Here is a 17,317-nt window from a genome sequence, read left to right on the forward strand (position 1 = left end):
AGGTATTCTGTTCTTAAGCACCCCGGTACATTCCCCTGCTTGAATATTCATGTCATGCTTGTAATAATATAACAACATATGGTTTTGGAGCTCTTCCACACAAACTAGTTTTGCCTTCTTTTTAACTTGTCAAATGCTGTTTTAAATGTATTCAAAGACAACATTCCAAAAATACTGCCATGTTTGGCAATAATAGGCCAGAAATTTGTGGCATAAGTGTGTTTTTAAGCTGTTACTGCAAAATACAGTAACATTCCTATACAAGTTCACTTCTCTATTTCCCTCTCTGTGCTGCTAAACTGAGCAGAAAAACATGTCATGTACTTTACTGGAAATCTATAATGCGATTAATTTGTTACTTGAAACCAATTTTATAGTCTTGACAAATCATCACACCAAGATACTGTGTATATAGAAGATTTTTTTAGCTGTGTCATAAACACTGAGAGGGGTTCAACTTGACTTTCTGTCATTTTCTTGTGATGCTTACTGCATTATCTCATCATCCAAATACTAGGCTTGGACATGGAAAGAGCATAAATTTTATTTATGATTCATTTCCCTGTTTAAATCTTTTTAGTTGGTTCTGTAATCTGTAATTTTCATAACTATACTTCACACTTTAAGTGAAGATGCATTTTATCATCAGGTCAATACCATTGAAAGGATCTCTCTTTAAAACAGAGAAATTATCTCGATACATCAGAGCCTGCCTAGAACCTGCCCAGATGTCACTGGTACTTCATTACTCATTTTGGTAATGCTAACCAGCTGCCAACTTAATGTCTGCTCTTGGAGTCCATTTGGGAGTCCTCCCTCTCCTCAGATAATCAGGCAAGTTTAACAATTGTTCTCTATTAGCAAACTGTTTTATTGCCCTGTGAAACCTAAACTAAAAGTTGCAAATGTTGTGCTTTGAATCACTTTCATGTCTCAACATGACTGACACGGAACGACTTCATTAACTTTCAGTAAAGTGCATTAGAAAAATTTTGAGCTTGAACTCAGGTGCCAAAAGGGGAGTACTGTTTTACCTTATTGCTAGAGTAGCCCCGATCTGGGTGTTGATAGCAATCACTATTTTAATTTCTATTATACTACTAATCTATACTACTTTTAAAAAGATTCTTTTGTTCAAAAAAAGATCTAAAAATATTTTGTTAAACTTATCTGATCGAATATATTTAGGATTGTTTTCTGAATTGCTGAAGCTGAGAAACAAGTAAGATGAAGCGCATACCAAGTTTAAAGAATGGAGAAAATTCTGCACTTGAAAATAATGGGAAATTCAGTACTGGAAAATAAAAGGAAATAAGGGCATAACTTTTGCAGACCCTGAAGTGATCTAAGAGGTACTAATGCAACATGCAGCTTATCCGTGTAGGAAAACAGTAAGTAAATGTATTAAAGTATAATAATAATAAAAATAATGCATTTTTTAAGTATAATAAATCTAATTTATTCAAGAAAATATTGGAAAATGCATAGATTTAATAAATAGCAAATTTAAAAGAATGGTGAATGTTCACACTTATGAAGACTCTTAGAGGTATTAAAATGTATGTTTATCATCCCCTAACTCTCAGACTATTTTTTTTTTCCTACCACTTACCTCGGTGACATTCTGAAATAAGTCATAAACTCTACAAGAAGTTTATTCACCCTGCATGCAAATTTCATGTCATTAGTGATGCAAAAAAAAAAAATCACACCAAAAAACAAAACAGATAAAGGCTTTCAGTTACTGTGCTTAAAAAATGAAGCGGGTTGCTACAGTTTGTTCTCGGGACGTCAGCAAAGCATACATCTTTCAAACACATGATGTAATTCTTCTTGTACAAGTACTCAATACAAAGCATAAACTAACTGTGAATATTTCCACATGAGACCCCCTCGCCCTTTATCCATCCCTCCTGCTCTAAAAATCTTTGATTATAAATTTTGAACATCCCCATATTTTTGAAATCTTCTGTGATCTGGTAGATAGTAATCTGGAAATATATATATATATATTTAATATGAAATCTGAGCTGGATTCATCTATTTTTGGTCATTTTGAATTTAAGTTAATAAGGGGACACTCAATGTGGTCAAGTGTTTTTCTATTATGGTATAGATTGCCTAGAAGCAAGATCAGTAAAGAATGTGAAATTCAAGCAAGAGCAATTTCTGTTAAACAGGGCTGATAATAAGAACATACTATAAGAAGTGTGTTTCTTCATATGTGTGTAGCTTTGCTTCAGACTACATTTCTCTAAATGAGAAATCTCACTTTTCTGGCTTTACAAAAGACAGCCACAATTCTTCATCTATAGCCATGATGCTTAGATATTATAATTTATGGCTATAGGTCATACAGAAGGAATTAATAAAAAGAGTGAAAGAGGTGGAGAAATAGGAAAAAAACACTACATGATACCTGAAGGATTAATGAAAAGAAAGCAGCAGAAAGGATTTGTTTCAAATTCCTCCCCCCCGAAATTATTTTGAACCAGCTTACAAGAAGAATGGAACCATAAGAATCCAAAGCCTCAGATGAGCTACTATGACAGTCAATGAATTTTCTGTCTTCCTGACAAAATACTGGCTTCATGGTCGTTGATATCAAATCCATACCCTACAAAACTATTGTATTAAAGCAAGTTTTACTTGGTTCAGATGTAGAAACATCATTCAATTCCGTCAAATTAGCTACAGCATACAGCTGGCTGTACGTAATTAACACTGCTTGCAGGAACATAGCAAATGTCCAGTTCGGCTTACAGTCAGAAGCACAGACATATGTTAAACCTGGTTCATAAAGTCTCTCAAGAGAAGTATATCCATTCACACTTACAAAGGAATAAACCTGAGAGAATGAAGTTGAATGCTCCAGCCTTCTGTGTCACAAGGAAGTCCTAAAACTGCACTCATATTCTCATTGAGTTATAACAGCAGTTGGGTTGTCTGAACCAGTAGGTGCCTCACAAGAAAGAAAGCTACCTGGCTTGTTTCTAGGATGGTGAGTTTGTCTCCTATGCACAGAAGTAGTATGCCTTATGCTACTGAAACAAGAAAGCTAGTAAAGGTGATGAGAATTACAGCCAGTTCTGGATTTGGTTAGAGAACACAAATTCTCCTTTTTCTTATTTTCAACATGAATAAAGCTTAACTTTGCTTGTATATATACTGAAAGAATATACTTTTGGTTAATTATGAAGAAAGTCATGAAGTACTGTTTAATTATTATTATTATTTTTTTTTAATTAAGTTTTTGCACACAGTTGCAGCATGCATTTTTTCTAGACATCAGTCAAATAACTGCGTTATTTGGAAGAAAACATATAGTTTTTCTTCCATGAGACCTCTGGCTTACAGGGTGAAAAATAGCTATCCAAAATTTCTTTTTATCCTGTTCACTATGTTCTTTTCCTACACTGCTGTTCCTGAGCATGTTCCCTGTCATTTTCTGGCCCTGTACTGCTTACTTTTTTTTTTTTTTCTTTTTCTTTTTTTGTCCCTTTCCCTGTTTTTATAATAAAAATATATGTTTATAATAAAATACCTATTTTTTTTTGTTTGTTTTCTTGCTTTTTCCCCATGCCTGTCTTTTATTAACCATCTAGGTGCCCTGTCTACTTCATGAGTTTTCCCCCATGTTCCTCCTCCATATGTGTCATTCCCAGCCCACCGGCTCCTCTGAATCTTCTCTGAACTCCAGACCTTACTGTTTTCCTTACTTCTATGGCCCCTGTATATCCCTGTCTCTGGAACCCATTCCTCAATTTTCTCTTTCTGCAAATGCTCTCAAACTTGCAACCTGTCTTTCCATGCTTGTCACTCTTCTGCACTAAAGATATGTAGTTTCCTCTTTTTTTTTTTTTTTTTTTTTTTTTTTTTCTCCTCTGTATGGGAGCCAGCTGGAAGACACTTGAGAATAGGAGAAATCAATATTTTTTCTTTCAGCTCCAGGGTCTTGTGTCACATAATTAAGCAATTAGCTAGAGCAATCATAAAGAAGTCCTATTCTCTCCTTGTGTCTTTGGGCACCAATGTGCTCACAACAGGTGGAATCATGGAAATCTTGACTGAGCACATGCAGATGGAAGTCTTTGAAAATCACTTGCAATAAGGTGAATTTTTCAGACACAGAGAATGGTGCATGTCACATCAGGGCTACTGCCTAAACCATTTTTCAATTTCTGCTCTGGAAAACACAAATATGGTGCTTCTCAGTGGAAGAATTTTTAAAACTGGTAAATCCCAGAATCTCAATCTCAGAAAAGGCTGCGCTGTTTTGGCTGAAATCTTCTACAAGCAGTTGATCCTTGGAAAGACAAATGGACGTCTGTAAAATGTATAAAGTAGCTTTAAATCCAAACCTATCAGCTGAAAATGCAGCAAAATATAGAATCTGGGAAAGAAATCGACAACAATGTGATAAAAAATCCCTTATTTTATGATAGATTTTGTTATATTACAAAGGAAAAATAAGACCAAGTTGCATTAGATACAAAAAAAAAAAAAAAATAAATAACAAATTAACAGACATTGAGGCCTTTTGGTATCATTATTAAACTTTTGACATGGACAGAGAAGAATTCATAGAAGAGGGTGGAAGTAACACTTCCAAACAAGTAGAGGCACAAAGGAATTTGAGATGATATCCCTAATGAAACCCAGAGCTTCAGCACTGTGAGAAAATTAAAGCTTGGGCCAAGAATCAAAGAGAAGCTCAAAATGCTTCAGAAGGCTTTTTATAGTCTAGGATCAAGGAGGTTTCAGCTTTTAGTGTGCAAAGGGCTAATAATGATCTGCTAATCTATGAGCAGCATTTATATTGTTTTCCTTGTCATTTCTAACAGTCTATCAAAGCCTCCAAGTAAGGGTCTGCATGCTGGAAATCAGATGTGGCTATGGGTCTAGTGTGTGTAACACCGCATTGGCTTATGTGATGTTCAGGAGGATGTGGAATGCTTTTAGGACTATCTAAAGGTTAAAGACTTTAAATGCTGCTACTCACTTCAGTCACATTCTGGGAACAGAGAGTAGACAGAGAGCAGAACAGAAGCACCTGGAGCGTATTTGCCCTACAATAAGACTTCAGCAAGCAGCTAAAAAGACCCTAGAGCTACAGAATTTGTTTCTGCCTTTATCCTAGACTTTTAAATAAACTTCCAAAATAATCAATATGGCAGAAAACAGGGAACTTTGAAGTGTAGTTTGAAAAGCAATATTTTGTTTGTGCACACCTGAGTGATGTGTTGTAATAACAGTTTCTGGTTCTTATATCTTTTAAATCTTTTAATATATTTCAGTCCAGTAGATACTATATATGTCCTTAAATATGGACATTTATCTCAAGTAGGATGAAATTTTGACCCAAATGTAATGGATATTTTTCCATTTACTTCAGTGGTACAGGACCCTGCTTCCAGTTTTATGTTTTTATAGTAATACCCAATGCAAGGCAAATAACTTTCAATCAATACTCAGTTCCTGTTTATAAATTTCCTACAGCTAGATACTAAATATATTCAATGTGCTTGCAATTATAAAACACATTATGACCTCTTTATCAAATACTGTGAAATTATATAACATTTAATTTTCCCAGTTAATATTTTCTTCTCACTGTAACACACACACGTGCTCACTCATACTATATCTGTTAGTTATCTAATATGTATGTATGAAAACTTATATGTGTAACTGCAATTTATGCTTCTAAGAGTAGAAACCATCTATCTGTATTGTATTTCATCCTTGAAAAAAACTGAAATTGTGTATTTAACTTTTAATTTTAACATTTGCTCTGTATGCACAGCTAAAAACATCTGGTCAAAGAACACTGAAAACTCATAAATTACTATGGACACAGAATCAATTGTGAATTTCAAAGCTCATAATCATACTTTCAAACTTTTTTCCAAGGATGAACTCTTGAGTTGTTCTGAATTCATATGATGCAAAGTGCCTAAATATCACCTTATGGCACTGTTATCACCTAAAGTTATGTCTGCTCTGTTATGAAAGTCAGTGGTGAATTTGGTGAATTTTCTGAAGAATCTCTGCTGGTAGAGTACAATCACTCAAACATCTGAAGGAAAAAAATAAAAAACGGGGGAACAGTCATTGGGATTAAGAATGTGTATGATACATGCAGAAGCCACTACAATAAGTTTACAGTGTTAATTTTTCAGACTTCATAGAATAAGCATCTGTGTTCTTGTATTGTCAGTTCCAAAGACAGAGGCATAAGTTATTTAACTTTACTTTGTTAATATCTGACTAGTGGTTTTTGTGGTTGACCACTTCAGATTATTCTTGGCAGTTGTTTTGTTATACATGAAAAACACCCCACCCAATAAAACCTTGGGATTTCTTTGTGGCATTTCAATGAGATTTACATATCCACATAAAACGATAACATCAACAAATATCATCCAATTTGTTCTTCCACCTGCTTTGCTAAGGAAGTGACAGCAAACACAACACAGGTATGCATTATGTGGGCAAATATGATTGAGAGCATTGGAAGACCTTAGTATGTTTCAAACAGAAAAAAAACAATTTGCAGAGTAAATTTAACACTAGGATAGAGGTGTAAAAGATCTATGAAATTTCATGAAGATAGTATACCAGACAGAAGAGAGAGAGGTTACATTAATTCTTCTCCTAAAGAAAAAAAAATCTATATTCTTCATAGATATTAGACATGTCATACTGAAAGGAGAAAGAAGGGACAGAGCTGGGGAGAGGGAGAAAGAGGTAAGAAAGAAGTGAAGAGGAGGTGAGAGAGATGCTACATACATACTGATTTTTTTTTTTTTTTATTTAAGTTTATAAGTTATGGTGTTTAATAAGCGATTGCTTATTAAACATTAGAAAATCTGCATGGGAGGGGATAACCTTGACTGAGGATAGGATTATCTAGTTTAAAAGGTATGCGTATTTTTTTTTGTGATATAAGCTCTCTCCCCATGTCTAGTCTGTTTTCTTGTAATGGTTAAGCTCACATTTATTTTATTTCAGTTTAAATATTAACCAATCATCAAACAGAAATCCTCTGAGATATATGAATATCTGATGATTTTCACAGTTGTCAAGTCCTTCTGTCTTAACCTGACTTTTCAATTATTTACTTTTAGATTTTACAATGATATTTAGGAAGGGATGTCCCTGCCCATGGCAGGGGACAGGGAATTAGATGATGTTGAGGTCCCTTCCAACACAAATCATTCTATAATTCTATGATTTAGAGACAGATTGTAGAACTCATTGAAGATGAAATGTGGCCTTTGCTTAGGTCTATTGGAAATTACTACGGACTTCAAAGCAGAAATTTACTCATATTGTTCACATTTGCATTCTGGAATGTCACATTCACTGGATGAAATACCACTTGTTCTATTGACGTTCTATTCAAATCAGAAATGGCATGGCATGTTGTGTTATCTGAAGAATTCTTATCCAAGTAAGAGCAGGTAGCAAGATGCTACTGAACTCTTAGGAGAAGAGAAATCAAAACCAATAATTTTATATTATAAAAATTAAACTATATATGATAGTATTTTTTGTCCAAAAGATTGAAGAAAAACCCAACAAAGTAATAACTTGTTTTATTGGGCAAGCTGCTTTGTAAATTTTGTTTCACTAAATAACATATGTACCAATGCATCTACATAATTTCACATGCTTTGTGATGCACCAGGTTGGTATGATGAAAATTCCTGTCTTCAATTCATTAATTAAATTTATATGTAAGATTTTTATGAAGATTAATGTGATTTGGGCAGTGTGATTCAGAGATTTTGTAGTGTGGTAACAAAGCAGAACTAGTTTCTCGTTAGCTTGACAGAGCAATGTACTAGTTGTAGAGAACCACTTATAAAACAGAACAGGTTAAAGCATGGACTGTGCTCAGGTCTGAAGTGCAAAAAGGACCAGAAGTATAGATACAAGGGAATAAAGTTTCCAAAAAGTCTCTGGAGAGAGAAAAATAGCAAGCTGTAGTTGCTGACTTGATAACAAAGATAAATGAATTTAGATCTCTCAAAGTATCTGAAAATGCCTAGGCCCTCGCACTTCCTAGTGACTACAGAGATTTGGGGAAAACCAGACAGATTTAAAGATTTTATTATCCTTTTTTTTTCTTTTTTTTTTTTTTTTTCTTCTACTAAATGCTTTACAAAGATTGTCAATTAAAATTATTGCCAAAAGCACTGAAAAAAATTGAAAGCCACGAAGTGGGAAATATGGGGAAATATTAATCATATTAATAATGAGTCAGGGTAATGGCAAGAAAGACGTAAGTCATGGTCACTTCACTGATGGTCTACTTTTGAAGTAATAAAAAAGGTCTCCTAAGTCCCTCTGAATCTTGAGTAAAGGAGAAAAACAGAATCTCAGACTTGATTTAAAGCTAAAAGTGAAACCTACTGTATTAATGTAAAAAACATCTCCTGAATTAATTGATTATCCTAATGACCACAGTGCCAAACAGATCTAAAGAACAGAGTGGTCCTATGTCATATTCTATTAATACATGTAAAAGCAAGGATATTTTGCTCACCTTGTTATAGAAAAGAGAAACCATTTATTTGGCACAGGTTAATGAATGTGCTAGTTCTTTATTCCTGGGGTAAAAAAGTGGTCAATTAATTGTCCTACATTTTGTCAACCAGCATGTTTTTAGTGCAGAAGAGATTCACTTCCTTTAGAAGTATGTATGTGTACTAACTGTGGAGGTGCCTTACCTCCAGTTAACTGCTCCTTCCTTCCCATTGCCCAAATGAATAATGCCAAGAAACAAAAAACACAGAGCAATCATGCTTTGACAAGATACTATCATAACAATTATTAAGTAAATATTAATGAGCTTTATTTTTAATAACTAGTTATTTTTCAATAATCCCAAGAGCAAGCATATTTACCCAGCAAAATATGGGATGAATATATTACTTTATTGCTTGTAAATCACATTATTTTCTAAAAATATTGTATTGTTAGCTGTCATGAGATGTAATAACAGATTTACTGGTATTGTTTCTTATGATCTTTTTAAATATGTATTTTACAAGATGCTACTTAAATGAGTAACAAATGATTTACTAAAGGTATATTTTGTGCTGACAAAATATGATAATAATAATATGTTTATTATACTGCAGCAGACCTCAGTTTCATCTTGGGTTATACTATGCTCTGCTCTCTAGTGTATTCCAATATAAAAACTGAGAACTGTCTAACAGTGGAACAAATTTTCTTATTACAGTTTCGCAGATCATCTACAGTTTTGAAAAGAGACTATTCAGCAATATAGAAATAGCATATTGTATGGTATGCTCTGAAAAGGTACTACTATCTTAAATGTGTTTGTCTTTTGTCCGAGGCCCCTTTGAGCCTCAGAAGCCAAACTCTTATGGGCCAGGTGCACTGTGCTCCAAATCTGACTTTGAAAACAGTCCCTTTGCAGTTCTTGCCCTGCTACAATCAATCCAGTCACGGCAAGAGCATGTAAGTGTATTTGTTTTAGGGCAGACTTTGCCATCTTGCTGAAGAAGGAATGATGCCAGATCCACAAAAGTACCTAGGAATATAACTGCTTTTGGAAATAGGCTGTAAATGCTATGATAACTTTACAGTAGCTTTTGTACCTGTTTAGCTCTTAATATCATTATTGGTCTTGACTGGCTATGAATTTGTTTTGATTAAAAAGACACTGTTGAAAATGGGAAGAGCAGTAAGGAATCCTCTGTCTTTTGTAAAAAGATGTTTATACAGCTTTTAATAATATAGTGACAATGAATGTTGCAATGCTGCAAATAGCAGTGCAAATGGTAGTATGCAAGATTTCCAGAGCTGCTGAAGCAGTTGGCCTCTGTGGGCAAGAATAGCAAACATCTCAGTTGAAGTAATCCCTACTTCTGGCAACTGGAAAAATAAATTTTCAAGTTATGTGGCTTGAATTATTACTTTTTTTTTTTTTTTTTTTTTTTTTTTTTTTTCCTAAGGGAAAGGTAGCCTAGATTGTTTCTAGTTGCAGAACTAAATCTTCAGGGAAACACAGCTTGTAAAAACACAGGCTAGGCTTAGAAATGTTTTCTACCTACAACTTTTCCATTGGAGCAGATGGATTGAAATAACTTCTTGCCCTCTAGAGAGAGGGTGATTCCTTCAGGTCAAAACAGGGGTTACTGGCAGGTCAGCTGAGATAGCCATTACTGCAGCTATCTGCACAGTGTTCAGGCTTTAAGTAAACCAGAGATGTTATAATGTGGAACTGCTGGTTCTTGGTAGAGTTTCCAGAGGTCATTAAGAAAATGACAGCTTATTAAGCCTGAAATCATTGAAGAAAAACACTAGACCCTGTCTCTAAACAGAGGTTGTATCAACTTAAGTAAAATTGGTTTAGATGCCTTTCTAGAGTGGAATACACCTGTTTAGACACCAGTGCCACTCAGAGATAGTATTTAACTGCTTGCTTGACTCAGTCAAGCAAGACAAGAGTTTTATATTTATCTATCTCTTCTGTACATCTATCATATTTCACTTGGTATCATCATTAGTATACTATATTCATGCTCTTCAGGTATGAAATTCATTCATTAAAAGCACGAATATTATATATATAATGAGAATAAAAGGTCATTAAAATCAATGTATATGACTTCTATGCATGGTACAGAGTCTAATGTAAATGCTCTCAAAAAATAAAGTTAACTTTGTCTTTCTATGCTTTTCTAAAACCAACTGAAAGTGTACTCATTGAATTAATATTTTTGGCATGTCCTCCTTCAGTAGAAAATATATGCATATAGTTATATAAAAGGAATTGAAAATTGGAGAAAAATGCGGACTTTTGTTTTGTTTTGTTTTGTTTTCAGGCTTAGATGTGAGCAACAGGCAATACAATTATCCATTATACATCAGAGCAACAGATATGATTTCTCTTCTACTAGAAATTCATCTGGTGTAAGTTCTGAGTACATTGTTTTCTGCGTTTATCATTGTTTTAAGTGGTCACACTAACTTCAGATGAGATATACTACCTGCTTTCTGAATTTCATGAAAGAAAACATAGGTATTGTCCCAGACAGGAGCTGCAGAATAGTCTTAACAGCACCTGACCTGGACATTTGGGCAATCACAGTTCCAGGATGAATGGCAGCCCCAGCATGTACATAAAGATTCAACCTGGATGAAGAATGTGGATCTGTACGTTTATGCTGAAGTTTAGATCACTTTTAGCACAATACTTTCCCAACCCAGACAGATCTACATGTATGCTCTAGTTATGTTTTGGCAAACAAAGACAATAGACAAGTTGCTTTATCTATTTTGATGTTATCAGTACTCATTTTTATACAGCTACTGTTGGCTCCAGTTGGTTCAAGCTAATTGCTTGTTTATACAGTGTAGGAATATCTGTAAAAAATGCAAAGCAGCAACCATCAGGAATCAATAATAGTATCAGGGCCCTTGAAACACTCCCTTTGGTTCTTGGCTGTTGTAAGGTAAGCTGCAGAGCTGCCTGTATCTTCCTCAGGGAACCTGTGGTTCCTTGATGGGGAATGGCTGCCTGACTCTTAACTGCCCTCTCTATCCTTTATCAGATAAACAGGTCTCAAATACAGGCCCTTTCTTTTCCCAGCCAGCTCCACTTTCCACTTGCAAGAGTTTCTGCACAGCACAAGGCCATTCTTCATGCTAGAAGAATAGAAACGTTAGCTGGTTTGTTTTCATTTACACGCCACTACAGAACAGACCCAAGGGGAAAGAAGGTAAAACATCTACAAAATTAATACACCAAATTCAAACCCCAAAAATTCTAATTTAAGAGTTTCTCAAGCTTCTTGGATTTCACTCCACCTAAAAAAAAAAAAAAAAAAAAAAGACCAAAACAAAATTACCCAAAGCATAAAACTTTCTTTACTGTTTGTTTATACAAAGTAATTTACCAGCTCTGACTGGACTTTCCCAAAACAATATCTGATTTTGTGCTACAGTATTGCAGATGTAATATTACAATGGAAAAGTCATAAAATTGCTCCATTATAGTTTTGTAAATTTCTCATACATTAAATTATGATTGTTCTTTGGTGTGATCAGCCAAGTATGTGTGGGAGGATGAATATCTATGCAGTGTGAGCTCTGATTAGTCTCCTTTATGAGAATCAGAATGTTATTTACAGAGAATTTCACCAAGGACTTCTCTTCAATTTGGTTATTACCCAGCTTTGTTCCATTTGTAGCAGTGGTGATATTAGGTCTGTATTATGATTATCAGTCCTTTCTGATATTCATGAACAAGTATAAGAACCACATGACACTTCTTGGAATAAAAGGATCATTATGACTGTACCAATAGTGAATATTAGTTTAACTGGAGACAGGATTCAAACTCAAGAGGGTAACTGGGAAATGCAAATGTTAGTATGTGGTCATACTAGATTTTCTACCTAGAGATTCACATCTTCAGTAGAAAAAAGAGGTTTACACTTCTCCCCCCTCAAGAACTAACTAGAAAAAAATCATGTTTAAAGATGTATGTCTAATATGTCTGTATGTCTGATTTAGCAAAGTGCTCCCTGCATATGCATAAAATTAGAGAAACAGAACAGTATGCAGGGTTCTCATTTAGGTATCCAAACTTCCAGTTACATGACACTAGAGGACACCTGAGAAATATATGTTCCTCAACCTATATGATTCATTTCCTCTCTCTGTAAAACAAGGTTATTCTGATCACCCTAACATATTGTGAGATGATGATTGTCAAAATCAGGATGAATTTTGAGGTTCTCTGATACGATATTCTTTACATTTTTAAACTAGTATTAAATATATTATTAGGAAAGCCACTACATTATTACTTTAAAAAAGTTAGAATGAGCAATACATTCAGAAGAGTAATATAAATTCTGTTAATGTATTCTGATGAGGTTGCTTTGATAAATCATTTTTTTCTGAAGTTAAAAAAGATACCATGCATTTTTTTTTTTTTCTCCTAGGATTTTACTCTAAAATTAGTGGTTTATTTATAGATATAGAGACAGGTACCATATTGATACAAACCCTCCACACATCTTTTGAAGTCACTGGGACTGTTTGGATGCAAGTTAGCCTCGTTCTTTTAACTGTAGTGTGTATAGGGTTTCAGTAGTCAGTCAGATACAGCTTATGAACTGTGAAAAGGCTACACCTGGAGGACTTAAAGAGAACTGCAGCACGTTTTAAAAAGACGTAACTGATGGCTCGTGAAAAATCTCTACGCTTCTAGGCCTTCTGTTAATAATATCTTTGCAGAAACTGAGCTCTTTATTTCCCCAACAGAATAACAGGCATAGAAAGATGCAATGACACCATGCCACACTGATAAATTAGAAAAATAATTAATGTCTGTATAAATATTCATAACAGTATAAATGAAGCATTAAGTTTGTTCTCTCACCAGAATGAAAATTTCTTGAAAGCTGCTTTCATGTCAGGTCTGGGCAGTGTGGTTTAAGATTGATCACTAAGGCAGATGCTTAGAAATACATGTGATTAACAGCATAAAAAGTCCTTATTAATTGAAAAAAAAAAAAAATATATATATATCACATATAACCCAGAGCCCTGCCTCGTTTGTCCCAGCCTGGCCTGGTTGGGGTGCTGGGTTGGGCCTAGGCTGTGAGGCCCTACCATGGTGGCCTGGCCCCATGATGGGCCCAGCTCCCCAGCCCTGAGGCAGCAGCTGTGCTGTGCTGTGCCCCTGGCAGGGCTTGTGATAACACCATTCTGCCACCTCCTCAGGTACCTGGGAGAAGAGAAACTGTGCACACACACACATTTATGAAGACATACATTTGTATGAAGCTCGGTGACCTTTCTACTGCATTACGGGCTATGTGTGGTCTGGAGAGGCCTCCATGCTCTTTTGGAGTCAGTAAACAAGAAATTTCTTTCAGTGATATAGTTAGCCATCTGGTGCTGTGGTGGCTAGTCAGATCAAGTGACATCAACCACCCCACGTAACAATATTCTAGTCTTCTTCCTGCTGTAAAACCCATATGGCTGTGCTTGCTTGCTGGGGAAACACAAATGGGGCTTTATGGCAGCCAAGAGACCCACCAGGGGCCATTTTCTTTACTGTAAGGTGAAAAAAAGTGTTAGCATTGATGATGAAAGCTGCTCTCTGTCTGATGGTCATGGTAAAGGGCATGGATAGGAATTCCCTGCATCTCCACTATGTCGCGTTGCTGGAGGTGTCCCAAGGGAACGGGCAGTTTGACAGCTCAGGACTGGGAGAAGCAAAGGCACTAAGATGCCATTGCCTCTACTTTCCTGGGGTGCGTCCTCACAGCTGAAAAGCAGGATGTTCATGGTCTGTTTTTTTTACTCGCCTAGGACAGACCACTATGGGTAGATGCTACAATTCTCAGCATTTTTTGTCCTGCTGTGCTTTATGTCTGTAGAGACAAATAAAGACATACACATGCTTACATTCAACAGTTAAAACCTTAGTTTGCAAAACATTTTCTGATTTGTAACTATTATAGAGACTACGTTCATTTAAGTGTTTGAAAATTTGATGTAAATATCAATAAAATATCACAGTTGGATGAATAATTTTACTCAGGAAGGAAATTAAAGTAAACCTGACTTAAATCACAACATGCAAATGGTATTCCTTTTGATCTGGAATAACACAGGTATCACTTGTCTTTTGTTAGGTTCTATAAGCCCTAGTTGTTTCCTAGTGAAGTGAAAGATCAGCTCATGAAATGCATACATCTCCATTCACCTTCACCTTTTTCTGGGAAAGCTCCCATCGATTTTTACTGAAATGGAACACGATGCCAGATCTCCAGGTAAGCAGAAATATATTCCAAAAAAACAACTAGAAATACTTATCCATGTGGCAATAATATATATAAACAAACCATAAAAAAACAGAGAGAATTAGGTGACCCTGTATAACTTGAGGGGAAAGTTAGTGTCTGATGGCAATAATACAGTGCATTGTATACCATAATTTTAAAACTAATACGTTAACTTTTAATGCTGTCTTGCATCTGCAAACTTACTGCACAAAAAATGGAGTTGGAGATTTATGTTGACAATTCCCAAACTGTTATAATGAGTTACTCTGTTGGTTCCTCTGGAGACTTTCCTGAGCTTAGAGAACCGAAGCAAAATTTACTTCTTTATATTACTAGAGTAATAAAAGTGATACAACTTTTAAAGTGTTTGTGAGTGAAGGCTATTTTTACATCTTTGTATTTTGCAAAAAGTCTAAACATTTTGTCTGTGGCAAGCGTTAAATTACACAGTAGAAGTATTCTATATGTTCAGCTACCTTTTACCTACACCCGTTTGACCTTTAACTCTCCAGGTATTTCTCTGAAAACAATAAAATGCAGGGGATGGGTGTACACAGTTACTGGGGTTATTACTGTGAAGCCAAACTGAGCCCAAAGAAATTCAAGGATTTAACAGAAGTTCTACCTGACAGAGCCTCACAGAGATCAAAGAAGGATGGTTAGCACTTAGAAAATACAGAAGCTTAAGCTAAAGCCCTAGCATGCAAACTGTTGAGATGCACAAAATTTACCTGCCAACATTTGGAATGGAGGCAAAATACAAGCTGATAGGGTTACAGAAAAACTTGTTAACCTCAAAACTCTTCCACTGACAATTGTAAATCTTCAGTAGATTTACATATATTTCTCTTCAAAGGAACAGAGCCTGCAAGGTGGTCTGAAATACTAAAGCTTAGCCAGATGATAGGTTTTTCAGCAGCATTTCCCTTTCTTGTAAGCTGCTTCTCATAGACAAGTGATTGCTTATGCAAGTTGAAGAATCAAATAAGGTAAATGATTAAGCCAGGAGATTTAGTGAAAGGAGTAGAAGAGACAAAGTGGTCAGAATACCTTGTGTCCCCGCAGTACTGAATGTGGGAAGGGAACTTTTCATACATGTATGAAGGCTTTCTCTTATAGAACAGAGATTGATGCGTATAACTGAATGTTCCTGAACCTTTTAGCATATAGGCCAAATAGCGTCATTTGCAGATTGCAAAATACAAGCTAATGTTCATGTGGTTGTGCCAGAAATGAGTGGAACATGCTTCTGCCCAGTGTTCTAAACAGAAATATGCTCAAACAACAGATTTAGCACAAATGATCTGGGATAACAGTGGAAAATGTAGTCAGGATACAAATAGCCTGAAATCCTTTCATTTTTATATCTTTTGTTGGCTGAAATGTGACAATTTTATTCTATAAACCAAGATTAAACTAATATTTAACTTTCCAGATCTCTTTATAATTGAAAGCTTCTAAGGATGTGGGAGTAATCTAATGGAAGTGGCATTCCCAAAGAGCATACCCAGTCATGTTCAAATGTGTCTGTTTTCCCTGTTTTTAACTTTATAGGCAAAAATAACAAATAATGCAGGCTGAAGTTGTCACTTTCTTTCCATGTTATTTGTAAAATTATATATATATACCTACTATGACAGATGTTCTAACATTTATAGATACGTAGTTTTATAGTTCTAAATGCGTATAAATAAGTATCTTTAAAACAACTTTCCTCAGTAGAGAAAAACAATAATTGAAAAAATGTATTTTCATAATAAAATATGCATATTTGCCAGTGGAAATTAATATTCTTAAGTAATTAATCTCGACCATCAGTTGTTTTGTAACCATCTTGTCACATTTCATTGAGTGACACATTAAGCTATAAGGATGAATCACAAAAGGATGTTACTGGAAGAAGTACTCCACCAAGCACAAAAGATGTAAGCTAAAAATTGTGGAGCAAAGAGGTAGCAGTAAGGTTATTAAAAATTTGAAAGTACAAATACTATATTGCAGTGTCTGGTAATGTAAGCACAGAGTACTTAAAATCTCCATCATATAAAATTGAGTTTTAGTGTGAGGGGTGAAAAAAAAGTCACAGGCCATAATGGAAATGTGTTTAGGTGGTGTGTGTAATGGACCAAATTTTATGGCTGACTTGCTGCCCAATTCCCTTCATATTGTACCTCATAAAGAGAATCCACTGAATCTGTTTGCAGTGCATGTTATTTATTTGCTTTTTAAAATAAATATATACCTGTGTCTCACAGTTGCCTAGACTGTCACAGGAGTAGCTTTTTCAGTGTATTTGGCCACTGCAGATAAATAGCTAAATAGCTGAATGTTTGCACAGATATTAGTGTCCTTTAATTGTTAATGAATACTGTGTGTGTGTGTGACTTGCAGCGGTTACTGTACAAGAATACATTTCTGTGTGAAATCTATGCGCTTAAAAAGTAAGTTGCTAAAATCAGAAATTCAGT

The 17,317-nt window shown here is 35.1% G+C and overlaps 1 long non-coding RNA gene across 4 annotated transcripts; it reads left to right on the plus strand.

The window, feature by feature from the left end:
- The first annotated feature begins 711 nt into the window (after nucleotides 1-711).
- LOC311436037 lies at nucleotides 712-16,431 on the plus strand. 4 transcript variants are annotated; one of them, XR_014692567.1, is made up of 5 exons: nucleotides 712-834; nucleotides 10,869-10,956; nucleotides 11,636-11,765; nucleotides 14,700-14,837; nucleotides 16,285-16,431. It is a non-coding gene; the product is annotated as an uncharacterized lncRNA (long non-coding RNA). The 4 variants fall into 4 exon arrangements; XR_014692568.1 differs by having other exon boundaries at nucleotides 11,640-11,765; XR_014692569.1 differs by lacking the exon at nucleotides 16,285-16,431 and adding an exon at nucleotides 15,362-15,614 and having other exon boundaries at nucleotides 11,640-11,765.
- Nucleotides 16,432-17,317: the final 886 nt, after the last annotated feature.

This window comes from Aythya ferina (genome assembly GCF_964211825.1).
Source record: "Aythya ferina genome assembly, chromosome: 4".
Classification (NCBI taxonomy): Eukaryota; Metazoa; Chordata; class Aves; order Anseriformes; family Anatidae; genus Aythya; species Aythya ferina.